We start from the raw sequence: 25,541 nt of genomic DNA, 5'->3' as shown, positions 1-25,541 counted from the left end.
ACAAGTTCTTTCAACATGGACAGCATAGGTATGAGCTATAGCTGGCATAGGGAGGAGTGAGGTGTGGATATTTATAGTGGAAGGGAACGGCTGCAACTGAGGTCACAACTATCTGTTAGATCACTGCGGGATGGAAATGAACCATAATTCGTTCAGTGCCGGATGGAATTAAATATGCTGCAACTCAGGGTAAATGACGAGCAGATCTGTCATCCACAATCCCCTGTGACTGTCACGGTAGTGACAGAAAAGTTTGGCGCACAACGCAACACACAACACAATAAAGAGTGCACCGAGGACACTATTACAAGGGTGAGCTCCAGCGCTAGTGAGGGGGAATATGGGATACCTCCTTCACTGACCTGCAGCTGTACCCTGCTCTCCTGACCAGTCCCTATACAGGTTCAACACTGGAGACCCTGGCAGAACCTGTAATAGCCCTGGCTAGTGAGCTGGCAAGTAACGCTAGCCCCACCGCTGCACTAATAATTCACCAGGGAAAAGACAGACAGACAGGGAAACCCAACAACAGACAGCTGCAATCAGCACCAGGACTGCAGCCTACACACTAATTTACAGAGAGGGCTCCACAGCTCCTTCCACCTCCAGGCCAATCATCCAAATGAAATTAGAATAACCGGCACCCTCTACTGCCAGCAGAGGGTATATATAGGGACTGGAAGTGGCCCAAATCAGAAGTACCTGAGAAAGCTGGTGGAAAAGAAAACTGACATTAACCCTTACCTCGCCAAATGAAAGGAAATACATTTAATGTAGAGAGTCTTACATGGCAATGAAATACTCAAACCTGGAATCTGTCAACAGTCTTATACTGCAGAGAGACGACCGTGACAGTGGCCTTCTGATCCCAGATCCCCCGAGATCACATCAGGCCGTGACACACTCAAGACAACCGACCCATAATCTGCGACTACAGTTTCACTACAGTGCCAACAGGGATACAGAAAAAAAGGATTGCATCCAGCTCACTTAATCCAGGAGACCACTTTCACCGGACTGTGCACAGACAAGGAGAAATCGGCACGGCTTGAAACACGGTGAAAAAAGGTTTATCCAGCAATCAAGTGCAGGAATTTTCTTTTAAAAAATCACATAACGTCCGAATTGCGTTCTCTATCTAGACAATGACTATTTATCTTATCATGATGGACTTTTTAATTTTTGTCATAATTTTTTTTTATTTTTTAAAAAAATCCTGGACTTGATTGCTGGATAAACTTTTTTTCTCATTGCGTACAGGGAGTCTGTGATAGTGTGGCGCCCCTGCGGGTTCAGGCGCCACATGGTACTGTCTCTCACCAGAGGTGCAGTATTCATCTTGGATACTTTGGAGGTTGACACCGGTAAACCACCAACAACACACCAACTAACACAACACGGGAGCTCTTCCACTGGAAGCGGACTAGGTTAGGTGCTGTGGTGGCCATCATGAGGTATGGGACCTCTTGCCCACTAGATCAGGAACTTGGGAGGCGGGGCACCAACAGAGGTAGTTAGGAGGAAACACACACATTAGTCAGACGGATCCGGGCGCAGCAAGCACCAGGACACACTTAGGAGGAGGACAGCGGAGAGACGGACAGTTCGGGACCTGTGGTCTGGAGCTGGAGGCTCGATCCGGGTTCTTAGTAAAGAAGGGGGATCCCAGGGTTCACAGGGAGTGCGGAAGGCACCCGTGACCCGTTCCACGGCCCAGGAGCTGGGGGGGAGGGAAGGCGTCGAAAGGAGACACACAGAAGGAAACACCGGCCACGAACTCCGAAGTATCCGGGATCGGCTGAAGCCCATCACAGCATAGCTCGGTGCTCCAACGGCAGTGTGCTTCTAGTGAGTAAAGACCTTGAACTGCACCTTCTGTGTCGTCCCATCTCTACCGGCGCCATAGACTACTAGTACAATCATCCTCCCTGGGGCCTAGCTCTGCCTGTGGAGAGCTGTAACACCTGAGCTGCGTCACCATCCGCCCCAGTAAAGAGAGACTCCCCGCAGTGGCGGCTAATACTGCCCACACACCACATGAGCAACTACCCCAATCATCCCTATCCCCATCTTTATTGACACCGCCGGGGTTACGGAACCGGGCAAGGGCACCGCTGCATCCCAAGAGAAGAACCGTGGCCTGGTGACGGGTAATCCCAGACCCCATGGGCGCGTCAGAAGTCTGAGTCCCACCTCCTGTTTTATCATTGGCTCAAACTGCTGTGCTCCTCCTCTTCCTGATGCTCTGCCTCTTCTGATTGGCTGCTTTGTGTAAAGACGAGTCTATCATGAGCTCACCGGCATGTCAGTACATTTAGAGCTCCCGGTTACCGCAGGGACAGACTAGTAAGTAGTTGCCAAATATATTCCTAAAGGAATAAGCCTGGAGGGTCGCTTAAAATGTCGAACAGTTTGTTACAGGACCGCGAACTGCTTTCCAAAGAAAGGGGTTTTTTTACAGTCTTCTTTTTAAAAAAAACTGCATCAGTATTTCCAGGAGGCAGAGAACTGAGTCACTGTTTCTTCTCGTGAGCGATACAGAAAATCAGCATCTTTACATTCACATAACAGCCTTTAGCACAAAGAAGCTACAATTGAACACATAATCCTAGATTGAAAATGTCTGCTGTAACACTCAGCGGCACTGACGGCTCTTATAATTTCCTTACAGATGGAGGAGCTACATGAAAGCTTCTAATTTTCATACTAGCACTCGCTCAGTGCCCCTGTAGCTCATTATTTTTATCTTGTGGCAGCTGCTGATACTATTAGAGGGGCTGACTTTTTATTTTTTTATTTAAGAGAAACATTAGTCAGTGACTGCTCGATTCCTGACATTGCTCTACAAAAGCTTTGTATTAGTCGCGACGGAAAGAGTTGGAGATTCGAAACCATTTGCTCCTAGAATTAGGTGTCATAAACCAGAGGGGTGAAGTTCAGCTCATCCCAATCAGAATTGTTTTACGAGCATCCCATCTGTGCGGCTGTCAAGATCGCTCCTTCCGAAAAATGTCTTACGGAGAACGACGGAAATCTCATTCTCTGGTCTCCTTTATGCTTTCCGCAGAAACATACAAGGGCGGCTGATTTCCTATGCTATAGATATCATTTTAATTTTTCAAAAGTGACCTTTACTAAATTGAAGGTAACCCCTTTCTTGCCTGAAGGTGCTCATTCGCATTGTGCTGAGGTGAGATGGCTGACTCCCAGCAGGGCTTGTGATGTAAATCTTCCCCGCTGTGTCTTTTACTCTGTCAACATCCTATATAGATTAAGAGCCCTAAGGGGTAGGGGCTTCCTTTTATGAGTCGTCTTACTTTGCTTGCAGCAGTTTTTTGGACTAACGCATTAATATTTTAATACCGTGCTGAGTGTATGTGTACAAAATTGCATAGACTCATTTTTTGCTTTTGCCATATGAGCAGTTAATTATCTGTGTTATTTATGGTCTTCTGTAGTCAAGTTGGAGCAATAACAAAAGTTCTTATTTCTATCTGTGGGAAGTATAATTACAGTAGATGATTGTGATGTAGGAAATGTATTCAATGTTTTTTTTGGATTAACGCATTCATTGTCACGTGTGACAGACAGTCATGTGGTTTCTGGCCATAGAAGGTCACAGCATCTAGCTGTGCAGAATGCTCCCTGCCTTTCCATTGTTCCTGCTGTCAGTATTCATTGGTATAGGAGCTTTCCTGTTGGATCCATATATCACTTTAGGACCCAGCAGGAGCTCGCCTTCCACCCAGCTGCTGAGCATCAGCATTCTCTTGGTGGTAAAATACCCCTTCCTTCCTTTGGACTGGTGCTGGTGATATTTTCCGTTCCTTCAAGCCTTGGTTGTAAACAGGTGGCTTGTACTGCTTTGTGGTATCATTGCTAAAAATTCTGCTGAACTTTTACCTGAGTAATCTAATGATAAGTAGATCATGTTTTTCCCCTGTGTGCCCCCCTTGTGTCTTCTATATTTGTTTACTAAGCTTGACGAAGAGCTCATCCCATCCATTTCCTATTTAGGTCCCAGTACTAGGGATACATAGGGTCAGGTATCTGGCTTGGCGCATAGATGCAGGGATACCTAGGGTCAGGTATCTGGCTTGGTGCATAGGTGTGGAACCTATCTAGGGTGGTGAGGGATCCCAGGGACCAGCGGTAGGATTAGTCAGCGGTCAACATCTTCCCTCTCCCTAGACACAGGGTTTCCCTTCTCTTTCACCATACATCTGGTACTTCCCTGTACCTAGCGTGACATTAATATTTTAATACTGTGCTGATTGTAAAGGGAACTTTAGACACAGCGACATCGCTAGTGATGTCGCTAGTGAAAGCACCCGCCCCCGTCGGTTGTGCATCACGGGCAAATCGCTGCCTGTGGTGCACAACATTGCTAGTACCAGTCACACGTACTTACCTGCCTAGTGACGTTGCTGTAGCCGGCGAACCGCCTCCTTTCTAAGGGGGAGGTTCGTTCGTCACTAAGCGGCCGGCCAATAGAAGCGGAGGGGCGGAGATGAGCGGCCGGAATATCCCGCCCACCTCCTTACTTCCTCATTGGCGGCAGCCGCAGATACGATATTGTTCCTCGTTCCTGCGGTGTTACACATAATGATGTGTGCTGCCGCAGGAACGACGAACAACATTGTACCTGCAGCAGCAACGATATTTGAGATTAGAACGACGTGTCAACGATCAACGATAAGGTGAGTATTTTTGATCGTTGGCGGTTGTTTGTACGTTTCACACGCAACAACGTCGCTAACAAGGCCGGATTTGCGCCACGAATTCCGTGACCCCAACGAAATTTCGTTAGCGATGTTGTTGCGTGTAAAGTGGCCTTATGTGTAAAAAATTGCATGGACTCATTTTTTGCTTTTGCCATATGAACAGTTAATTATCTGTGTTATTTATGGTTTTCTGTAGTCAAGTTGGAGCAATAACAACGTTGTTATTCCTTTCTGTGGAACTAGAATTACTGTAGATGATTGTGATGTAGGAAATGTACTCAATGGTTTGTTGAATTAGCCAAAATTAGCTAAAATAAGGACAGACACTTTTCTGAGCAGTTGTCAATCCCTTCCTCTAATCCTGCTGGAAAACTATGTAAAACACAATACAAATTAAATGGGATCTGTAATTTCAACGAACTTTGCATAAATCAATAAGAAAAGTGAATATAATAAACTTTGTTTTATATCTTAACAAAAAATTCAGTTTCTTTCTCCACTTATGAGCCATTTCTTCATTTCCCAGACAGGCGGCCGGAGGTGTTAGATGTCAGGTTAAACCTCCTAATAACTATATTATCATAAACTTCCTAACTAATAACCTCCTAATAAGAGAGAGGGGAGCCAGCACGATCTGAAATTGGCATGCATCATATAAAAAGTGAAAATTCACAGATTTATTCCAACTGTACTACAATAAAAAAATGAGATTTTTAGCAAATAATTGATCAATTTTTGATCAATTTTTTAAATTTGATCAATTATTTGCTAAAAATCTCATTTTTTTATTATAGTACAGTTGGAATAAATTTGTGAATTTTCACTTTTTATATGATGCATGCCAATTTCAGATCGTGCTGGTTCCCTTTTTTTCCCTTTTTTTTCTTTTTTTTTTCTCTTTTTTTTCTTTTTTTCTAACCTCCTAATAAGTATATCCATAATAATATATGGAGAGGGTAGAGGTAAAAGTGGAAAACAGGTGAAAAATTTCACTTGCAGTGAAATTGCAAAAAAAAGTGTAATTCCACAATAATTTTTTTTTGCGTTTTTTATTTACCATGTTCACTATACGGTATTATGATTATGATTCCCCAGGTCAGTACGAGTTTGGAGATACCAGACGAATTCAGAAATGTGTAAAAAAAAAAAATTATGCTTTTGTCTCCATTTTCCGAGACTCATTCTAACTATTCAGGATCTGGGGCTCAGTGACGGCTGATTTTTTGCACCCTGAGCTGATACAAATTTTAGATATATGCAATGTTTTGAATTCCTCTTATTGCATTTTATTGCAATGTTGCGACAACCAAAACACGTAATTCTGGCATTTTGGTTTTTTTTTCCTCGTTTTACGCCCTTTTCCTATCAGATTAATATATTTTTATTGTTGATAGATTTCTCAACGTGGCGATACCAAATATGTTATAATATTTTTTATTTTTTAAATTGTTTTATTTTCAATGGGGCAAAAGGAGGGTGATATGAACTTTTGATCTTTTTTATTTTTTCATATTTTTTAAAAAAAAAAAATGTTTACACTTTTTATTGTTTTTACTAGTTAACAGGCCTGTTAGCTGCACATGTCGGCTGATCAGATCAGCCGACATGTGCGGGGAAACGCTTTGCGAGCCCGTACTAAAAGGACAGACATGACCTTGGACGACCCGCTATGTCCAAGATTGTGAAGGGGTTACAAATGTGATTTATTATGCAAAATGATGGGGCTGAATTTTTTGTTTTTTACATTAGATGTATGAAATTTTTTTCTTTCACAATTTGTTGTAGAGAAGTGTACGTTTGCTCTTAGCTTGACATTTGCGACATGAGCAGCTTACAAAAAAAAGAAAAACAAAACAAAAAAAGTTTTTCAATACTCTGTTATATTTGACCTCCCGTTATCAATTTGCTGGCCAGATTGATTCCCTTTGTAATGTCTGAAGTGGAAATAAAAAAGTATCTGTGATCAACCTTTCACTTTTTAATCCTGATTCTTTTTATCATGCCTGTTTGGCCAATTGATACATTTTGAGAGAGTGCACTGTCTCTGCTGGTGACCAATATTCACTTAAAATGGATTACTGAAGTCAGATTGAAGATGATCATTATACAAAAGAATGTTTTATAGCAAAACATTAGAAATATAATTTATTGTAGCCTTGATTGTATAAAGGTTTAGTGATATTGGTGGAATGGCATTTGAATTTTGGATAAACTACAGATAATTATTATACTTACTTTTGACCAGTTGAGAGCGTTTTAGGCAGGCAGTATCTGCAGTTCACTAAATTTTACTTTATTTTCTAATGGAAAATGTTCATAAACATAATACAATAATTACCGTATTTTTCGGATTATAAGACGCACTTTTCCTCTCCCAAAAATTTGGGAGGAAAATGAGGGGTGCGTCTTAAAATCCGAATACAGCTTACCGAGGTGCTGTTGGTGCGGCGACCGGGTGCGTTCTTGCGGTCGGGTGCCTGTGGCTGCGTGCAGGCAGCCGGTTGCCTGTCGGTGCCGGCTGCCTCTCTGTACGCGCGTGTGGGCGGGCAGCTGGGTGCCCGTCGGTGGCGGCTGCCTCTCTGTGCGTGCGGGCGGGCAGCTGGGTGCCCGTCGGTGCCGGCTGCCTCTCTGTGCGGGCGGGCGGGGCGGCCTGCTCGCTCTCACGCTGTGCGGCAGGTGTCCCAGTGTGTCCGTGGTCCCAGTTTCAAATGATGGCTCCGGGAGTCAGTGCATGCGCAGATGGAGCTCTTGGATGAGAGCTCCATTTGTGCATGCGCCGCTCCGGGAGTCAGTGCGTGCGCAAATGGAGAGCTTGGATGAGAGCTCCATCTGCGCATGCGCCGCATCAGGCGCCATCATTTGAAGCGGGACCGTGGACACACTGAGACACTTACTTCACCGGCCTGCTCCACCTGTCACCCGCCGCCACGGGCTCGCCGTGGCTCCCACCACGGACGCCTGCCGCCACTGACCGGTGCTGCCGCCACAGACCTGCTACTGACGCCACTAACCCGCTGCGGCTGCCAGCACAACCTCTGCCTCCTGTGACCCCGCTTCACCACCACTGCTGCCCCCCTACGGTAAGACAACACCGGATTATAAGACGGACCCTATTATTTTTTTTTTTAACCTTATTTTAGCTCTAAATTTGGGGTGCGTCTTATAATCCGGTGCACCTTATAAAATTAAAAATACGGTACATTTTCATTTTAAGACTAAATATTTTGTTGAACTGTGTGGGACTGCTATGGGTACCTAATTCACCCCAAGTGTGAAAATGTGTTTGAGGAGTTTCAGGACCCTGTACATCACTTGCATTCACTAATTAGAATGTCTAATAAGTAATTAGAGATTCATATGTGATAATTGAGTAAGCTGAAATTTACAGTTTATGAACCTTGAAATACATTATTTGATTTTCTAAAGATATCCACAGTTCTTTCACCAAATACTTTTTAGGTCAGTTGATAATAACAGTTACCTAAGATTTATTAGAATCCTCTGAAATTGCATACTGGAATTACATTTAGTGAATATCCACATCATGTCACCTTACAACCAATGAGACGTTTTATCAGCACTCAGTTACTGGCATTATGCAATGTGTTGTGATGCAGCAACATGGGGTGAACATTACTGAATCTTTATTAAGCAACCAATGTATTGTTTTGTAGTGGGATGTGCTTTTCCTATGGATTGACATTTTGGAATGTCATGCTTTATATACATGAGATTATTTTTTATTATTTTTGCTGTGGCAGTTTTCTACTACTTACTCTCCTGCCAGATTCAAGAAATACATAAAAGTGCAAACTTTCTTTAAATTATCTCCAAGAGTATTAGAAGTTTATCATATTCCTTCTAGAGGCACTTTTGAATAAAATGAATAAAATCATATGAATCAATGGAAGAAAGATTTCAATTTCTAATTCTGAGTTTATTAAACTCTGAAAAAAATATATCAGTGAGTGGTTGTTCTTTGAAGGATCTATACTTAGAGGATATCATTACATCCAATCCACAAAAGATGCCAAAAATACTAGTGCAACATAAGTAAAAGTTTTCAGCCTAGACCCACAAATAGAGAAAGTTGGCTACTACAACCAATCAATATCAACTTTTATTTTTAACATTTTTCCAAAACGTACACTATAATTTGGTTGTTACGGGCAAGAAGGCTGTTTTTTTCTGTAAGGATAATGCACTCAGTATCTTATGAACGCAATGTATCCGCATAGTTTTTAATACTTCAGGAAATCGTCAGTAGTGATTTTGCTGAAATGTCTTCTTTGTCTTTTTGATGTTTTAGAAGCATCGTATTTTAATTTTAATTTTACATATAAAACAATAGAAGATTCCAAGTGGGAGCCACCTAAAGAATGGACAGGTCACTTCTTTTAGCCACTCTTTGGCTCTCAAAGTAGAGAATCGATTAAAGGGAACCTGTCAGGTCCCCTATGTCCTCCAACCCAGCAGCATTGATACCTGTATGGCCAAATTGCCTCCCTAACCAGCTCTGTATAATGTTATTCACTAATACTAATGTTTTAAGAAACGACTTTTAAATCTTGCTTTCTCTATGGTAATTAGGGCCTTGACTAGTTGCAGGGGCATTAGTTCCCCAGACTAGTTGGCCCTCTTTACGTGTTCTCACGCCCCTATGGGTGTGATAACATGATTTCCATGAGCTGGGGTCATCGCCAGGTCCTGGAAATCTTGTGCATACTGTCAGAAGCTGGAAATCTTGCGCATGCACACAGCTCATTTCGTCCTTGTCAGTGCACCTTAGAAGCCGTGTGTACATTTCAGAGCTTCATTAGGTGCATCGTGCATGACCAGAAGTCCAGAAGACATGTACGTGAGCCGTCTTCTAAACTTCCAGTCATGTGCAGCACGCCTAATGAAGCCGGAAAGCGTACATCCTGCTTCTGAGGCATACTGACACGGCAGAAATGAGCCGTGCGCATGCGCAAGATTTCTACTAGCTGATGATGACGCCAGCTATGGAAATCATGTTATCATGCCCACAGGGGCGTTTTATCATGGAAAGAGGGCCAACTAGTCTGGACCGCTAACACCCCTGCAACTAGTCAAGGGCCTAATTAGCATTAAGATTAGTTAATAGCATTATACAAGGCAGGTAAGGCCGGGAATTTGGGCGCACAGGTATCAATGCTACTGGGTTGGAGGGCATAAGGGACCTGACAGGTTCCCAATGAAAGAAGTTACAAAGGACTGAACGTATACACAACAAGTTGTTTAAAAATTTTAGTGCATATGTATGTTAACTCAGTTCTATGCTTTAGCGCTTTTTTAGAGGCATTTCAGGTGACATCCATGTGCTCATACCCTAAGAGAGTCTGAAATATGATTTCCAGTGATACACAATTTGTTTATATATATATATATATATATATATATATATATATTAATCTTATTATCCATGTGATATCGTTCACAGGCATCCATTAAACATTTATGTCAACAGCCTTTCAGTCGCTTGTAATACCATATCTGTTAAATGGATGCCATTATAGCCTATGGGAGATGAGTGCCTGTGATAGATGTGTTAACAGTGGCATCCATCACTTATAGGCTACAGTACCATCTGTTTAACAGATTTATCATGAAAAACTACTGAAAAAGCTCATGATATATCAATTAAACAAATCGCAGCCTCTGTTTACCGTATATTTTGGGAGCTTTTCCCAATATCCATTAAATACAGACTAAAAAAGAAATGTAAACATTCTAAAGGGTTTTATGTTACTACAAGTGATGGGCGAATAGTAACTATTCTTGTATGGATTATTCATAACAAATCTCAAAGTATTATTCCGGCATGGGAATCCATTGACTTCCATTAGGTTCGTTATTCATCATGAATAGTGGAATAGAACTTTGGTATTCGTTGCAAATAATCAGAACCCAAATACCGTGTTTTTCCAAAAATAAGCCCTCCCTCAAAAAGAAGCCTTAGCTTGATTTTTAGGGATTTTTGGCGTAGGCTTTAAATATAAGCCCTATTCTAAAAATAAGCCCTAGTAAATCAGTGCCTCCAGTGCTAGGTTATGTCACTAACATCATAGAGATACTGTATAACCAAAAGCTGGAGGCACTGGAATAGGCATAATGTAGCTCCCAAATCTTCCTGGTGCTTCCTCCCACTATGGCAGAGTAAAATCTGCTCACCAACTTCCGAGTCCCGCTTCCTGAGTGTTGTAACCTGGTTTCCACCTTCTGGTCGCTACTGCGCTATGATGTTTGCTTGGTTGCGCTCCCGAATCCCATCTCCCAAATGCTGCCTCCTTGTCCCGCCTTCCAGCTGCTACTGCGCTATAGGGCTTGGCTGTCACTCCAGGGTCCCACCTCCTGCCTACCGAGTGCCGCATCTTGGATCCCGCCTACCGGCCAGCCCTGCTTACGCCCGCTGAAGCAGCCACGTGTGACGTAACTCCAACGTTCCCAAGTCCCGCTCCAGACTCCTACCTTCTTCTGAAGAAGAGTACCACTGCCACACAATGTGTTTTGAGAGTGCCAGTAAGTGTTACCATAAGAGACACTGACACTGCACTAGCAATTGTGAATGTACATTAGGGTTAAGGTTACTAACCCTAAAACTGGCCATACACTTTTTAGCTGAAGCTGGCCATACACCTTCAAGATAAATTGAAGCATAAATATGTGATTGTTCTTCATGGAAAAAAAATAAGTCCTCCCTCAAAAATAAGCCCTAGTCCTTTTTTTGGAAACAAAAATTATATAAGACGCTTTCTTATTTTTGGAAAAACACATTAGTTACTATTCGCCCATCACTAGTTACTACCCCTTTTTTTTTATACACGTTTTCTTTTTCTTCAGAATGATTTTACAATGTTGAGCTTATATATTCATACTCACATTATACATTTTTATTGGATTTCCATTGGATTGATTTCACTCGCATATTTTGGGGATTCAATGAAGAATGGAAATTTTAAAGCTTTTCCTTATTTCATCTTGAAAACGTAGGCCTGTGTGTCCGCTGTCATGCCCAGTAAACTCCACTTCTGACTTTTACGAGCAAGTTCAGCCCCATTAAGACAAGTTTCATTTAAGAGAAGTTTGACGAGAGAGGTATACGTTCATCAGAATATGATGTTCATTCAGAGCACCTATTATTTTTTCCCTTCAAGGAAATTCTGGTTCTGTTCTTTCCTTTTTTATGCCATAATCTTAATTATACAATGTGTATAAAATATAAAAATATATAATAAAAATAATTCTGTCTCTGAGCTCATTGGGCAGTTACTTTGGTCTCATGATTCTCATTTGGACTGACATGCAGTGTGAGCTGTAGAATAAAATCTGGAGAAGACAAAAGGCGAAATTGGTGTGTTATCCTAATCGTACGGAGAAAAAGGAGCTTGGAAAAACTCAACTTGAGGAGTTGTGAGAGTCTTAACTACCATTAGAGCATAATATTGAACCACATAGGCTGCCGTGTACTCAGTAGATACAAGGTAATAGCAAGAGGGAGAAAAGGGTTAACCACACTGCCGTAGAGATAAACGGGAGATGAATCCAAGGGTTAATCTTCATGATTTTTCTTATTCTACGAGTTTCAGAGTCTAAACTGACTCCTTCATCAGGAGTCAAAAACTACTTATGTGCCCAAACATCTGGTGGTCCCAAACGTCTTCTATTTAAGGATTATGGAGGCCACTGTGCTCTTAGGAACCTTTAGTACTGCAGAAATTCTTTTGTAACCTTGGCCAGATCTGTGCCTTGCCAAAATTCTGTCTCAGAGCTCCTTGGGCAGTTCCTTTGACCTCATAATTCTCATTTGGTGTGACATGCATTGTGAGCTGTGAGGTCTTATCTATATAAGGTGTGCGCCTTTCCAGATTAAGTCCTATCAGTGTAATTACACACAGCTGGACTCCAATGAAGGAGCAGAATCATCTCAAGGAGGATCACAAGGAAATGGACAGCATGTGACTTACATATGAGTGTCTGAGCAAAGGGGCTGAATATGTATAACCATGTGATATTTCAGTTTTTCTTGTTTAAAAAAAATTGCTACATTTCTGTTTTTTTCTGTCAAGATGGGGGATGGGGGCAGAGTGCACATTAATGAGGAAAAAATTGTACTTTTTTGAAATTACCAAATGCCTGCAATGAAACAAAGAGTGAAAAATGTAAAGGGGTCTGAATACTTTCTGTACCCACTGTATATAAAAATAATTATTTAATTAATGGAAAACTAAGTTTCCTCCCAGGAGTTGATCACAGTGTTCAGTCTTTAATGGAAAAGCCTGCCCTGTTGACGCTACCTCTGAAGACTAGCACTCGTAATAACATTTACAAATCCCTTGGCATAGTTTACATTTACATACATGCATTTTTATGATGGCATTTCGATGCCAGCATGTTTCCACAGCCCTCTTTTTTTGCTTGAATCAAAGCGTTGAGTGTTCTGTGTTCGGAATCTACATTTTCATCTTGTTAAGTTACAACTCCGATGCTTAAGGTGTCTTTTACGAGTGTAAAGCCGGTGCCCCGGTATTTGTCATCATGATTATTTTTGGTGAATTTCGGTGCAATTCTTCCATTTGGCACAGCAAGGCATTAAATGTCAGGTAAAGGCAGAGGATACAAGGTTGGTGACGTTCCTTATTTAGTATGGAACAACAGATGTTCTTTCGGCAGAGAGGAAGAGACAATTATCATAACAAAGAGACATGTTATAGTGTTGGATTGCACATTTTCGGCATTAGCAGCTCAGGGCCCCGAATGTTCTGACAAAGAAATACATAGACAGAACATTCCAGAAGTGGAGCTTTGTAAATCTGAATTCCAGGCAGAACTTCGCGGTTTTAAATCTTCTCTTCCTGAAAGCTAAAAGAATTAAACTATTTCCCCCTGAGTTTAAATATGCCATTTATATTGTTGTCAAATACACTGAATTATATTCTTTTTTAAAGCACCGTTTAGTTTATTGTAGTTCTTTTAACCCTGAGTAAGAATTTTCATTTCGAAAAAATTATAGGCTACTCAATACGGTTAAAATGGAAATATGACACCAAAGTCTTTGCCCGTAAATCCGGAATGTAATACCATACATTTCTGCTCAACGTTACCAAACCAAGAGGATATTTTTGATGATAAAGAATATTTCCCAACCTTAAAAATAGCCAACAAACTCGGGAATACCCTTAAAGCGTCCACTGCCAAAGAAGTTACCAGGGACACATGACATTTGTAAAGACTTCAAACGCTTGACTCGGCTAGAATATTAAAGCTTAGATCATATTAAAGCCTGGAATCGTAGCTTTCAAGTCATACCAAGCTCAGTATTCAATTTTCTTGTTCGAAATCGGGGAGGCAGGATGAAAAGTGTGTAATGGTGGGTTGGGAGGGAGTAAGCTGCAATTGACATCAGGAGGAAAGATCAAAGCCTTCTACTGTCATTTATCCACCTATACAGCATCAAGTGATTTAATGGAGGAATACAGGAACTTTTCCTCATGTTATCACCCTCCTCACCCATCAACGAACATTTATACCCTCATCTTGTAACATACACAGCAAGGTGGCTAAATATGTAACTTTATGAGCACTTACACATCTAAACATGTCCTTCAACTCTTTAGGGGATTTGTCACCCCATTACTCGAATGTTTACCCTCATCTGGTCTCAGAAATTTCTGCAGTATTTTAGTTCTGGCAAATATAAGAAGATTGGAGTTGCATGTAACCATAAGTATAAATGGCGCATATAAACTCTGCAGATAGTGAAATTTTATTTTTAGCAGCTTTTGTGCATCTTCGGCTCTGCGTGGTTTAAACTTTTAGCCCTTGAAGGGAACCTGTCACCAGATTTGGTGGCTGTAAGCTCAGGCCACCACCAGTGGACTCTTATATACAGCATTCCAGAATACTGTATGTAAGAGCCCAGGCCGCTCTGTAGAATGTAAAAAAACACTTTAATTATACTTGCCCAGGGGGCGGTGCGGTCCAAATGGTGTCGCTGCTCTCCGCTCCTGCGCCTCCTTTATGCAGCGATCGCCGTCCTCCTTCTACCCAGCCCAGTATGGATGACATCATCCACACAGGCCGGCATGGAAGTCTTGCACAGGTGCACTTTGATCTACCCTGCTCAGGGCAGATCAAAGTATTGTAGTGCGCATGCGCGGGCGGTCTTTAACCTTTCCTCGCACCTACACATTACAGTACTTTGCTCTGCACTCAGTAGGGCAGGTCAAAGTGCGCCTGCGCAAGACCGCAGTATCGGCCTCTGTGGATGACATAGACACATCATCTACACTTGCCTGGGTAGAAGGAAGATGGAGATTGCTGCAGAGAGGAGGTGGCCTACCGGAGAAAGGAGGTGCTGGACCAAAGAGCAGTGACTCCCTTCGGACCGGACTGCCCCCTAGGTGAGTATAATAAAAGATTTTTTTTTTACGTTCTACAGAGCTTCCTGGGCTCTTATATACAGTATCCTAGAATGCTGTATGTAAGAGGTCAGTGGTGGTGGCCGCAGCTTATAGTCGCCAAATCTGGTGACTGGTTCCCTTTAAAAAATTTTTTATACATTTACAAAATGTTACAGTTTGGTGCAAAATGACAAGAAGGTCTCCACGATGAAGACATGCTGGAGGCACTTTCATCCTGTGCTGAGGTCTACCATCCTAAACTATATAGATATGGGTGTAAAATATATATTTTTGTTTGTTTTTGAGTACTTGAGTTTTATGTACATTTTGCCAAAAATCTGAACATTTTATGGCATGGCTTCCTGTCTCAGTGCCCACCGAGACTCGTCTCCTAATTGGGAAGTTGTCAGCAATCTATCAGGTCTTATGCTCACCTAGGTTTCATTCTGTATATCTTTTTATTATCCATATTTTAAGGCTTTGCCTTATAAAATTACATTCAAGGATTCCAGGATTTTGATGTCAAGAATAGTACACTCCGCAAATTATTCTTGTAGTCAAAATTACAAGAGCGTTGATGGACACTTGGAAGACCCAAATCGGCCAAAACTGTCATGGCTCTAGTTCAAAGGGAAACCATTATACTAATGGATTTCCTACTTGTTTATCCCAAGATTAGCACATATAACCTATGCCCAACTGATTATGAGAATGGGGGTCGTGTATCCCCCATTTGAATAGAACGGTAGTGACCAGTGTCTCTTCTTTCAAAGTCTGTGCAGCGATATTCTAGTGAGACATCAATTGTCCTGTTTTTGTAATCGATGAGGGTTGACAATAGTTCATTTTTAGTAATAGGTTTCTAATCTATTAATAAGCTTCACCCAACAAAGAGCAAGCATGGATACGACCAATATTAACCCCAATATTACATGTCTGGCACGTGTCAAGTGCGGGTATAGAGAGCACACTCGGTATCATACAGTGGGGAAAATAAGTATTTGATCCTCTGCCGATTTTTCAAGTTTTCCCACCTCCATAGAATGGAGAGGTCTGTAAGTTTTATGGTAGGTAACGTCAACTGTGACAACAAAAATAAAAACAAAAACCAGAAAATGCCATTGTATGATTTATAAATAATTAATTTGCATTTTATTGTAGGAAATAAGTATTTGATCACCAACCGACCAGCAGGAATTCTGTCTCTCACAGACCTGATATTTTTTTTTAAGAAGCTCCTACTCTGCACTCGTTACCTGTATTAATTGCACCTATCTGAATTTGTTACCAGTATACAAGACCCCTGTCCACACACTCAGTCACACGCCAACCTCTCCACCATGGCCAAGACCATAGAGCTGTCTAAGAACACTTATTTATCTTTGCCAAATGCCAGAATAATGAGACAGAGAATGTTTTAAGGCATTTTTATTATTTTTTGCAAAGTCGAAAGTTTCCCTCCATGTCATTAGTATTTAGTAGCATTGATTTTATACTGTATGACTTGGGTGAAATATTTTGGATCTCCTTCCACTAGCTTCTCACAATAGTTCGTAGGAATTTGGTCCGATTCCTCCTAAACTGGTGTAGCTGAGCCATGTTTGTAGGTCGCCACTCGCTCCGGCCTTTTCAGCTTTGCCCATAAATTTTCAATAGGATTAAGGTCTGATGGCCACTCCAAAACATTGACTTTGTTATCCTTAAGCCACTTTGTAACTAGTTTGCAGTAGCTTCAGGTCATTGTCCATTTGGAAGACCCTTTTCCGCCAAAGCTTTAAGTTTCTGGCTGATGTCTTGAGATGTTCTTCAGTATTGTTACATAATCTTCTTTCTTCATGATGCCATCTATGTTGTGAAGTGCACCAGTCCCTCATGCAGCAAAACAACACCACAACATGATGCTGCCATCTCTGTGTATCACAGTTGGGATGGTGTTCTTAGGCTTCAAAGTTTCTCCCTTTTTCCTCCAAACTTAACAATGGTCTTTATGGCCAAACAGTTCAATTTTAGTTTCGTCAGACCACAGGACGTCTCCAGAAATGAAGGTTTTTGTTCCTGCATACATTTGCAAACATTAATCTGGCTTTTTTAGGTTTCTTTTGGAGTAATGGCTTTTTCCTAGCAGAGCGGCCTTTCAGCCCATGTTTACACAGGACCCGTTTCACTGTGGATAATGACACAATCTTACCAGCTTCCACCAGCATCTTCACAAGGTCTTTTTCTTTTGTTATTGGGTTGATCTGCACATGTCTGACCAAAGCTCTGGTACACAGAACCCGTCTCCTTCCTGAGCGGTATGATTGCTGGACATTACCACCTTGTTTGTACTTGTGTATAATTGTTTGTACAGATGAACGAGGCACCTTCCGGTATCTGGAAATTGCACCCAAGAATGAACCAGACTTGTGCAAGTCCACAATTCTCTTCCTGAGATCTTGGCTGATTTCTTTTGATTTTTCCATAATGCTACACAAAGAAGCCGTGTGTTTCAGGTTTAAATTACAATACATGCACAGGTGTGTCTCTAACTCAGATGTTGCCAATAAACTTATCAGAAGCTTCCAAAGACATGACATCATCATATGGGCGCTCCCATATTGTTTGCAGGCATAGTACTATTTTGTATGTAAACGTTTGACATTGCGGAAAGTAATAAAGATGCCTGAAAACATTCTCTCTCTCATTATTCTGGCATTTGGCAAATAGAAATAATTTTGGTTCCCAATTGACCTAAAACGGGAAAAGTTTATTCTGATTTCATGTCAGATAGTGAGAAAAACCTGCAGATGTGTCTTTATATTGAGCGTAGGGAAAAACCTGCAGATGTGTCTGTATAGGGAGCGGAGGGAAAAACCTGCAGATGTGTCTGTATAGGGAGCGGAGGGAAAAACCTGCAGATATGTCTGTATAGGGAGCGGAGGGAAAAACCAGCAGATGTGTCTGTATAGAGAGCGGAAGGAAAAACCTGCAAATGTGTCTTTTTAGATGTGTATGTAAACTTCTGGTTTCAACTTTATCTATCTATCTATCTATCTATCTATCTATCTATCTATCTATCTATCTATCTATCTATCATTAATCCAGTAATATGGGATATTTTAAAAGCAGCACCAAAAATTAAGAAAATAAAGGTAAAAACTTGATGTAAACCTGCAGATGTGTCTGTATAGAGAGCAGAGGGGAAAAACCTGCAGATGTGTCTGTATAGAGAACGGAGGGAAAAACCTGCAGATGTGTCTTTATAGAGCAGAGGGAAAAACCTGCAGATGTGTCTTTATAGAGAATGGAGGGAAAAACCTGCAGATTTGTCTTTATAGAGAGCGGAAGGAAAAACCTCCAGATGTGTCTTTATAGAGAGCGGAAGGAAAGACCTGCAGATGTGTCTGTATAGAGATCGGAGGGAAAAACCTGCAAATGTGTCTTTATAGAGAGAGAAAGAGAAACCTGCAGATCTGCCATTATAGAGAGCGGAGGTTAAAACCTGCAGATGTGTCTGTATAGAGAGCGGAGGGAAAAACCTGCAGATGTGTCTTTTTAAATGTGTATGTAAATTTCTGGTTTCAACTCTATCTATCATCAATCCAGTGATATGGGTTATTTTAAAAGCAGCACCAAAAATTAAGAAAAGAAAGGTAAAAACGATGTAAACCATAGGTCATTTTTAAGACCGACTTTTTCATTGGATGTATTTTGCTTGAAGAAAATATTGGTATTGTCCCTATATTAGCAGCCACTTCTGTAGGAATAAATCTGCTGATTGGTCAAGAGAGAAGGCATTTTCCATGTTTTACCCCATCTGCTGTTAGTTTCAATTACTAAAACTCATTTCCTCCTAGACACTAATTTGGTCCCACTCTGGAGCTGGAGTGATTCAATTAAAAGGCATTTTTCTAGTTCCCGACCCTGAATTATATATACTTAGATCATTACAACTTGACAGCTGCGTGTTAAATAGCTGCCACAGATCCCGAGCTACCAAAACTATCACGAGCCGTAGGACTAAACAACTCCGGTAATGACCTTGTCAACCACATTGACTTGTCAGCCATTCCGAGCCATTGTCCCCAAAAAAAATGGTCTTAGTTAGTCATGGGGCTTAAGAGCTCTCGTAATATGTCCGTTCCATAAAGAATCCGTCTTACTTGCTCTCTCCATAATGGATCACAGGAATATCAACCATGCTATTAAATAAGCCATTTGTAGGAAAGTGGCTGAATAGTCATCTTTTTCTCCTATAAATGTCATAATCACTGGGGAAAAAAACTTATCAGGGGTGAAAAGGTTAATTCTATCACTTTGCTGGTATATTTCTTGTAAGCATGTGCGCAGAGTACTCCCGGATTTGCATTTTCATTAGATTTAGTATTCAGCACTTAATGCCATAAATTTGTTCCCGAAACTCTTTAACTCCCTAGAGTGTCTCAATATATTGAATGCTATTTGCGTTGTATTATGTTGGCAGCGAAATCTGCAGTAAAAATACTGTCAATATATATTCATAGCTAACATTGTTAACTAAAAGCAATATTGTTTTTCCATTGTAAACTGTCATAAATGTTTGGCACCCTGTGGTGTCAGCCAAAAAGTCAAAGAAACATCAAGCCCGGAGAAAATGCATAATATAAATGCATTCATACGGTGTCAGGCATTCAGCATTGAAATAAGCGGCATTATCATACACTGGAAACAATCAACATTTTTCGTGATTGGTATTTTTAAACCAATAGATAAAATGAAAATTGCATCGGTTTTCATATTATATTATTCGGAGGAGACGGGTGGACAGCGACAAAGGAAACCCAGTGAACGGGCTAATTACTTTGTGTTAGGTTTTGTTGTTCCCTCCGGTACTCACTTTTAAGGAGGTTTGTAGAAAAAGATTTCAGAATCTTGTTGTTTTCAAACAATAGACTAAGGGGTGCTTCACACACAGCGAGCTCGCTGCCGAGATCGCTGCTGAGTCACGTTTTTTGTGACGCAGCAGTGACCTCATTAGCGATCTCGCTGTGTGTGACACTGAGCAGTGATCTGGCCCCTGCTGTGAGATCGCTGCTCGTTACACACAGCCCTGGTTCGTTTTCTTCAAAGCCGCTCTCCCACTGTGACACACAGATCGCTGTGTGTGACAGCGAGAGAGCGACGAAATGAAGCGAGCATGGAGCAGGAGCCGGCGTCTGGCAGCTGCAGTAAGCTGTAACCAAGATAAACATCGGGTAACCAAGGTGGTTACCCGATATTTACCTTAGTTACCAGCCTCCGCAGCTCTCACGCTGCCTGTGCTGCCGGCTCCGGCTCTCTGCACATGAAGCTGCATTACACATCGGGTTAATTAACCCGATGTGTACTGTAGCTAGGAGAGCAAAGCTAAGCGGTGTGCGCTGGTAACTAATGTAAACATCGGGTAACCATACCCGATGTTTACCTTAGTTACCATTGTCCGCAGCTTCCAGACGCCGGCTCCGTGCAAGCGCAGCGTCGCTTGCACGTCGCTGCTGGCTGGGGGCTGGTCACTGGTCGCTGGTGAGATCTGCCTGTTTGACAGCTCACCAGCGACCATGTAGCGATGCAGCAGCGATCCTGACCAGGTCAGATCGCTGGTCGGATCGCTGCTGCATCGCTAAAGTGTGAAGGTACCCTAAAGGTTCTTCGTCAGGTCTGGAGCTTCCTGGATGTGCACTGGCAAAACGGGCAATGCCGAAACTATTACCTGGTGCATTTGATTCTGTAATAATCAGTGTAATTAGATTTATTGTTTAGATTATTAACTGTGCTTACAAGTAACTTTTCAGAATAAAGTGTCCTGTGTGTGTACACGAGGAATAACACCAGTTCTACCCATTATTTGACTTGTATCTTGCATTCTCACCAGTTTTTCCCTCTGCACGCTCTATCTGTAATGCGGGCTTTACACGAGACAATCTATCGTGCGATAGATCGTCGGGGTCACGGTTTTCGTTTGCGACGTCGTCCCGTATGACACCTATGAGCGATCGCAAATCGGTGAGAAATCGTGTATCGTGTACTCGTCATTTCTTTTTAAAAAATCGTGTGTTTTACTTTGCGCCGGTTGTTCATCGTACCCAAGGCAGCACACATCGCACTGTGTGACACCCCGGGAATGATGATCACAGCTTACCTGCGTCCCGCGGCACCCACCGGCTATGCAGAAGGAAGGAGGTGGGCAGGATGTTTGCCTGTGACGCACAAACGGCAGAGGCAAGTACGATCGCTCGTGCAATCGCACGATAGATTGTACCGTGTAAAGCCCGCATAATTTTCATGAGCAATGCAGAACCTATTACTTGGTATTCGATTATGTAATAACTAGGGATGATCGAATACCTCAAATATTCGGCTTCGCAAATATTTGCCGAAAAGGTTGCCTCTATTCGACTATTCGCGAATATTCGATGCGCAATGTACAGTTAGGTCCAGAAATATTTGGACAGTGACACAATTTTCGCGAGTTGGGCTCTGCATGCCACCACATTGGATTTGAAATGAAACCTCTACAACAGAATTCAAGTGCAGATTGTAACATTTAATTTGAAGGTTTGAACAAAAATATCTGATAGAAATTGTAGGAATTGTCACATTTCTTTACAAACACTCCACATTTTAGGAGGTCAAAAGTAATTGGACAAATAAACCAAACCCAAACAAAATATTTTTATTTTCAATATTTTGTTGCGAATCCTTTGGAGGCAATCACTGCCTTAAGTCTGGAACCCATGGACATCACCAAACGCTGGGTTTCCTCCTTCTTAATGCTTTGCCAGGCCTTTACAGCCGCAGCCTTCAGGTATTGCTTGTTTGTGGGTCTTTCCATCTTAAGTCTGGATTTGAGCAAGTGAAATGCATGCTCAATTGGGTTAAGATCTGGTGATTGACTTGGCCATTGCAGAATGTTCCACTTTTTTGCACTCATGAACTCCTGGGTAGCTTTGGCTGTATGCTTGGGGTCATTGTCCATCTGTACTATGAAGCGCCGTCCGATCAACTTTGCGGCATTTGGCTGAATCTGGGCTGAAAGTATATCCCTGTACACTTCAGAATTCATCCAGCTACTCTTGTCTGCTGTTATGTCATCAATAAACACAAGTGACCCAGTGCCATTGAAAGCCATGCATGCCCATACCATCACGTTGCCTCCACCATGTTTTACAGAGGATGTGGTGTGCCTTGGATCATGTGCCGTTCCCTTTCTTCTCCAAACTTTTTTCTTCCCATCATTCTGGTACAGGTTGATCTTTGTCTCATCTGTCCATAGAATACTTTTCCAGAACTGAGCTGGCTTCATGAGGTGTTTTTCAGCAAATGTAACTCTGGCCTGTCTATTTTTGGAATTGATGAATGGTTTGCATCTAGATGTGAACCCTTTGTATTTACTTTCATGGAGTCTTCTCTTTACTGTAGACTTAGAGACAGATACACCTACTTCACTGAGAGTGTTCTGGACTTCAGTTGATGTTGTGAACGGGTTCTTCTTCACCAAAGAAAGTATGCGGCGATCATCCACCACTGTTGTCATCCGTGGACGCCCAGGCCTTTTTGAGTTCCCAAGCTCACCAGTCAATTCCTTTTTTCTCAGAATGTACCCGACTGTTGATTTTGCCACTCCAAGCATGTCTGCTATCTCTCTGATGGATTTTTTCTTTTTTTTCAGCCTCAGGATGTTCTGCTTCACCTCAATTGAGAGTTCCTTAGACCGCATGTTGTCTGGCCACAGCAACAGCTTCCAAATGCAAAACCACACACCTGTAATCAACCCCAGACCTTTTAACTACTTCATTGATTACAGGTTAACGAGGGAGACGCCTTCAGAGTTAATTGCAGCCCTTAGAGTCCCTTGTCCAATTACTTTTGGTCCCTTGAAAAAGAGGAGGCTATGCATTACAGAGCTATGATTCCTAAACCCTTTCTCCGATTTGGATGTGAAAACTCTCATATTGCAGCTGGGAGTGTGCACTTTCAGCCCATATTATATATAGAATTGTATTTCTGAACATGTTTTTGTAAACAGCTAAAATAACAAAACTTGTGTCACTGTCCAAATATTTCTGGACCTAACTGTAAGTCTATGTGAAACCTGAATAACAACTATTCAGAACTATTCGGGCTTCCCATAGACTTACATTGTGCATCGAATATTCGCTTAGCGGCGACCTATTCGTCGGATATTTGCGAAGCCGATTATTTGAGGTATTCAATCATCCCTAGTAATAAGCAATATAATTGAGATGTATTGTAAAAGATAACTGTACTTTTCAGAATAAAGTGTCCCGAGTGTGTACACGAGGAATAACACCAGTTCTACCCATTATTTGACTTGTATCTTGCATTCTCACCAGTTTTCCCCTCTGCGCGCTCTATCTGTAATTTTCACGAGCAATGCAGAAACTATTACTTGGTATATTTGATTATATAATAACAAATATAATTGAGAATTATTGGAAAATATAACTGTACTTTTCATAATAAAGTGTCGTGTGTGTACATAAGTAACACCAGTTCTACCCATTATTTGACTTATATCTTGCATTGTTAGCAGTTTTTCCCTCTGCATGCTGTATCTGTAATTTTCATGAGCAATGCAGAAAATATTAGTTGGTATGTTTGAGTATGTAATAACTATAATTGAGATTTATTTTCAGAATAAAATGTCCTGTGTGTGTACATAAGGAATAACATCACATATGGCCATGATGGGACTTATATCTGTCACGGGTGACAGACAGTCCTGTGGTGTCCAGCTATAGAACTGCTCCCTGAGCTTCTATCATTCCTGTTTGATTTTCATTCCTTTCCCTTTAAGACCCTGGGATGTTGTTCAGCCTGTCAGCTGCTGTTCATCAGTACTTTCCTTATCTATATATACCTTCACTTGCTATTACTCGGTGCTGGTGATGTTTGATACATCTTTATCAAGTCTTCAGTGCAAACAGTCAGCTTGCATACATCTGGAGAATCTTGGTGGTTGTTGCAGTTTCTCTCCCTGAGATAACTAGAGATAGGTTGTTTGTGATATTCCCTGGTTTGTTATACCTGTGTGTCCTTTAGTGCCTAGTGGGGTTGACGAAGAGCTCATCCCATCCTCTTCCTCCTTAGGGCCCAGATCAGGGTCAAACTAGGGTCAGGTATCCGGCTCGGCGCATAGGTGCGGAACTTATCTAGGGCAGTAATGGAACCCAGAGACCAGCGGTAGGTTTGATCAGGGGTCACCATCTTCACCTTCCCTAGACACAGGGTTTCCTTTCCCTTTCCTTGGTACTTCCCCGTGCCTAGCGTGAGAATATCTTGCATTCTCACCAGATTTCCCATCTGCACGCTGTATCTGTAATTTTCATGGGCAATGCAAAAACTATTATTTGATGTATTGGATTATGTAATAACCAATATAATTATTATGTATTGTAAAAGGTAACTGTTTAATGTTACTGTATACTATCTTAAATCGAACAGCAACATGGAACTCCAAATTGGGGTATCACCCACCTCTATGTCACATTTTGTCAGACGAATGTTCTTCTTTTGCAATGATACTTGTCATGTTTTTACAAATTTGAAAAATCAATAAAAAACGTTTTGGAAAAAAAAAAAAAAGGTAACTGTACCTTTCAGAATAAAGTGTCCTGTGTGTGCACATAAGGAATAACACCACGTATGGTCATCATGGGACGTATATCTTGCATTTTCACCAGTTTTCCCCTCTGCATGCTCTGTCTGTAATTTGCAAGGTCAATGCAGAAACTACTACTTGGTATACTTGATTATGTAATGACCAGTAGAATAAGATTTATTGTTTAATAGAAAAACTTGTGAACAAGAAGGGGTATTTATCATGGTTTTTTTTAAGTAAAACTACTGTACCACAGTTGTGAAAAAGTATACAGTTTTTATTATTACAAAAAGTGCAAATATCAAAAATCACATGTGATGACAGTTAGTAGTTAGACATACATAGTTAAAATCCAATTAGATGAGACAGAGAGAGAAAAAGGTCCCAGGGAGGGAGACAGACTACCCCTTAACTAAAACTGGTAAGAAAGTAGTATTACTATATCCAGGGGGGCATATAAGTAACCAAAAGATATCAATAGTATACCCCCTGGGCTAGTGGAGTGATGGAATGTCCATACATTAAACAGTAACCAACAGGATAAGGTCCAGATCAGGGCCTGAATACACCAGTATGTAACACCACCAGAATAATCTCAGAGGAAAAAAAAAAAAAAAAAGTCATGTAGTGGTGGGTAAAATGGCACCTGAAGGACCTACCTGTGGTATGTATAGCACCCAGAATGGGAGTCTGTCAGCCTCACATGTGGACCCGGTCCCGACACGTGTTTCGCATGTGCTTCAACGGGAGACCGTGGCCAGCAGTGTGCCGGCGGTG

The 25,541-nt window shown here is 41.6% G+C and overlaps 1 protein-coding gene across 5 annotated transcripts in view; it reads left to right on the top strand.

Annotated features, from left to right (window-relative positions):
* LOC142249007 (cytosolic carboxypeptidase 6-like) overlaps window positions 1–25,541 on the top strand; it is a 2,064,630-nt gene that overhangs the window by 277,132 nt on the left and 1,761,957 nt on the right. The window contains exon 1 of one of the 5 annotated variants that reach the window (XM_075320542.1): window positions 2,776–3,190. The exons of the other annotated variants lie outside the window; for them this stretch is intronic. The gene's annotated coding sequence lies outside the window, so the exon portion shown is untranslated. Of the gene's footprint in view, window positions 1–2,775; window positions 3,191–25,541 lie in introns of those variants that run through there. 5 annotated transcript variants of the gene reach the window in all.

The sequence above is a fragment of the Anomaloglossus baeobatrachus genome, chromosome 8 (genome assembly GCF_048569485.1).
Source record: "Anomaloglossus baeobatrachus isolate aAnoBae1 chromosome 8, aAnoBae1.hap1, whole genome shotgun sequence".
NCBI lineage: Eukaryota > Metazoa > Chordata > Amphibia > Anura > Aromobatidae > Anomaloglossus > Anomaloglossus baeobatrachus.
The sequence above is the reverse complement of the archived record's forward strand: the minus strand, read 5'-3'. Positions and strand labels throughout refer to the sequence as shown.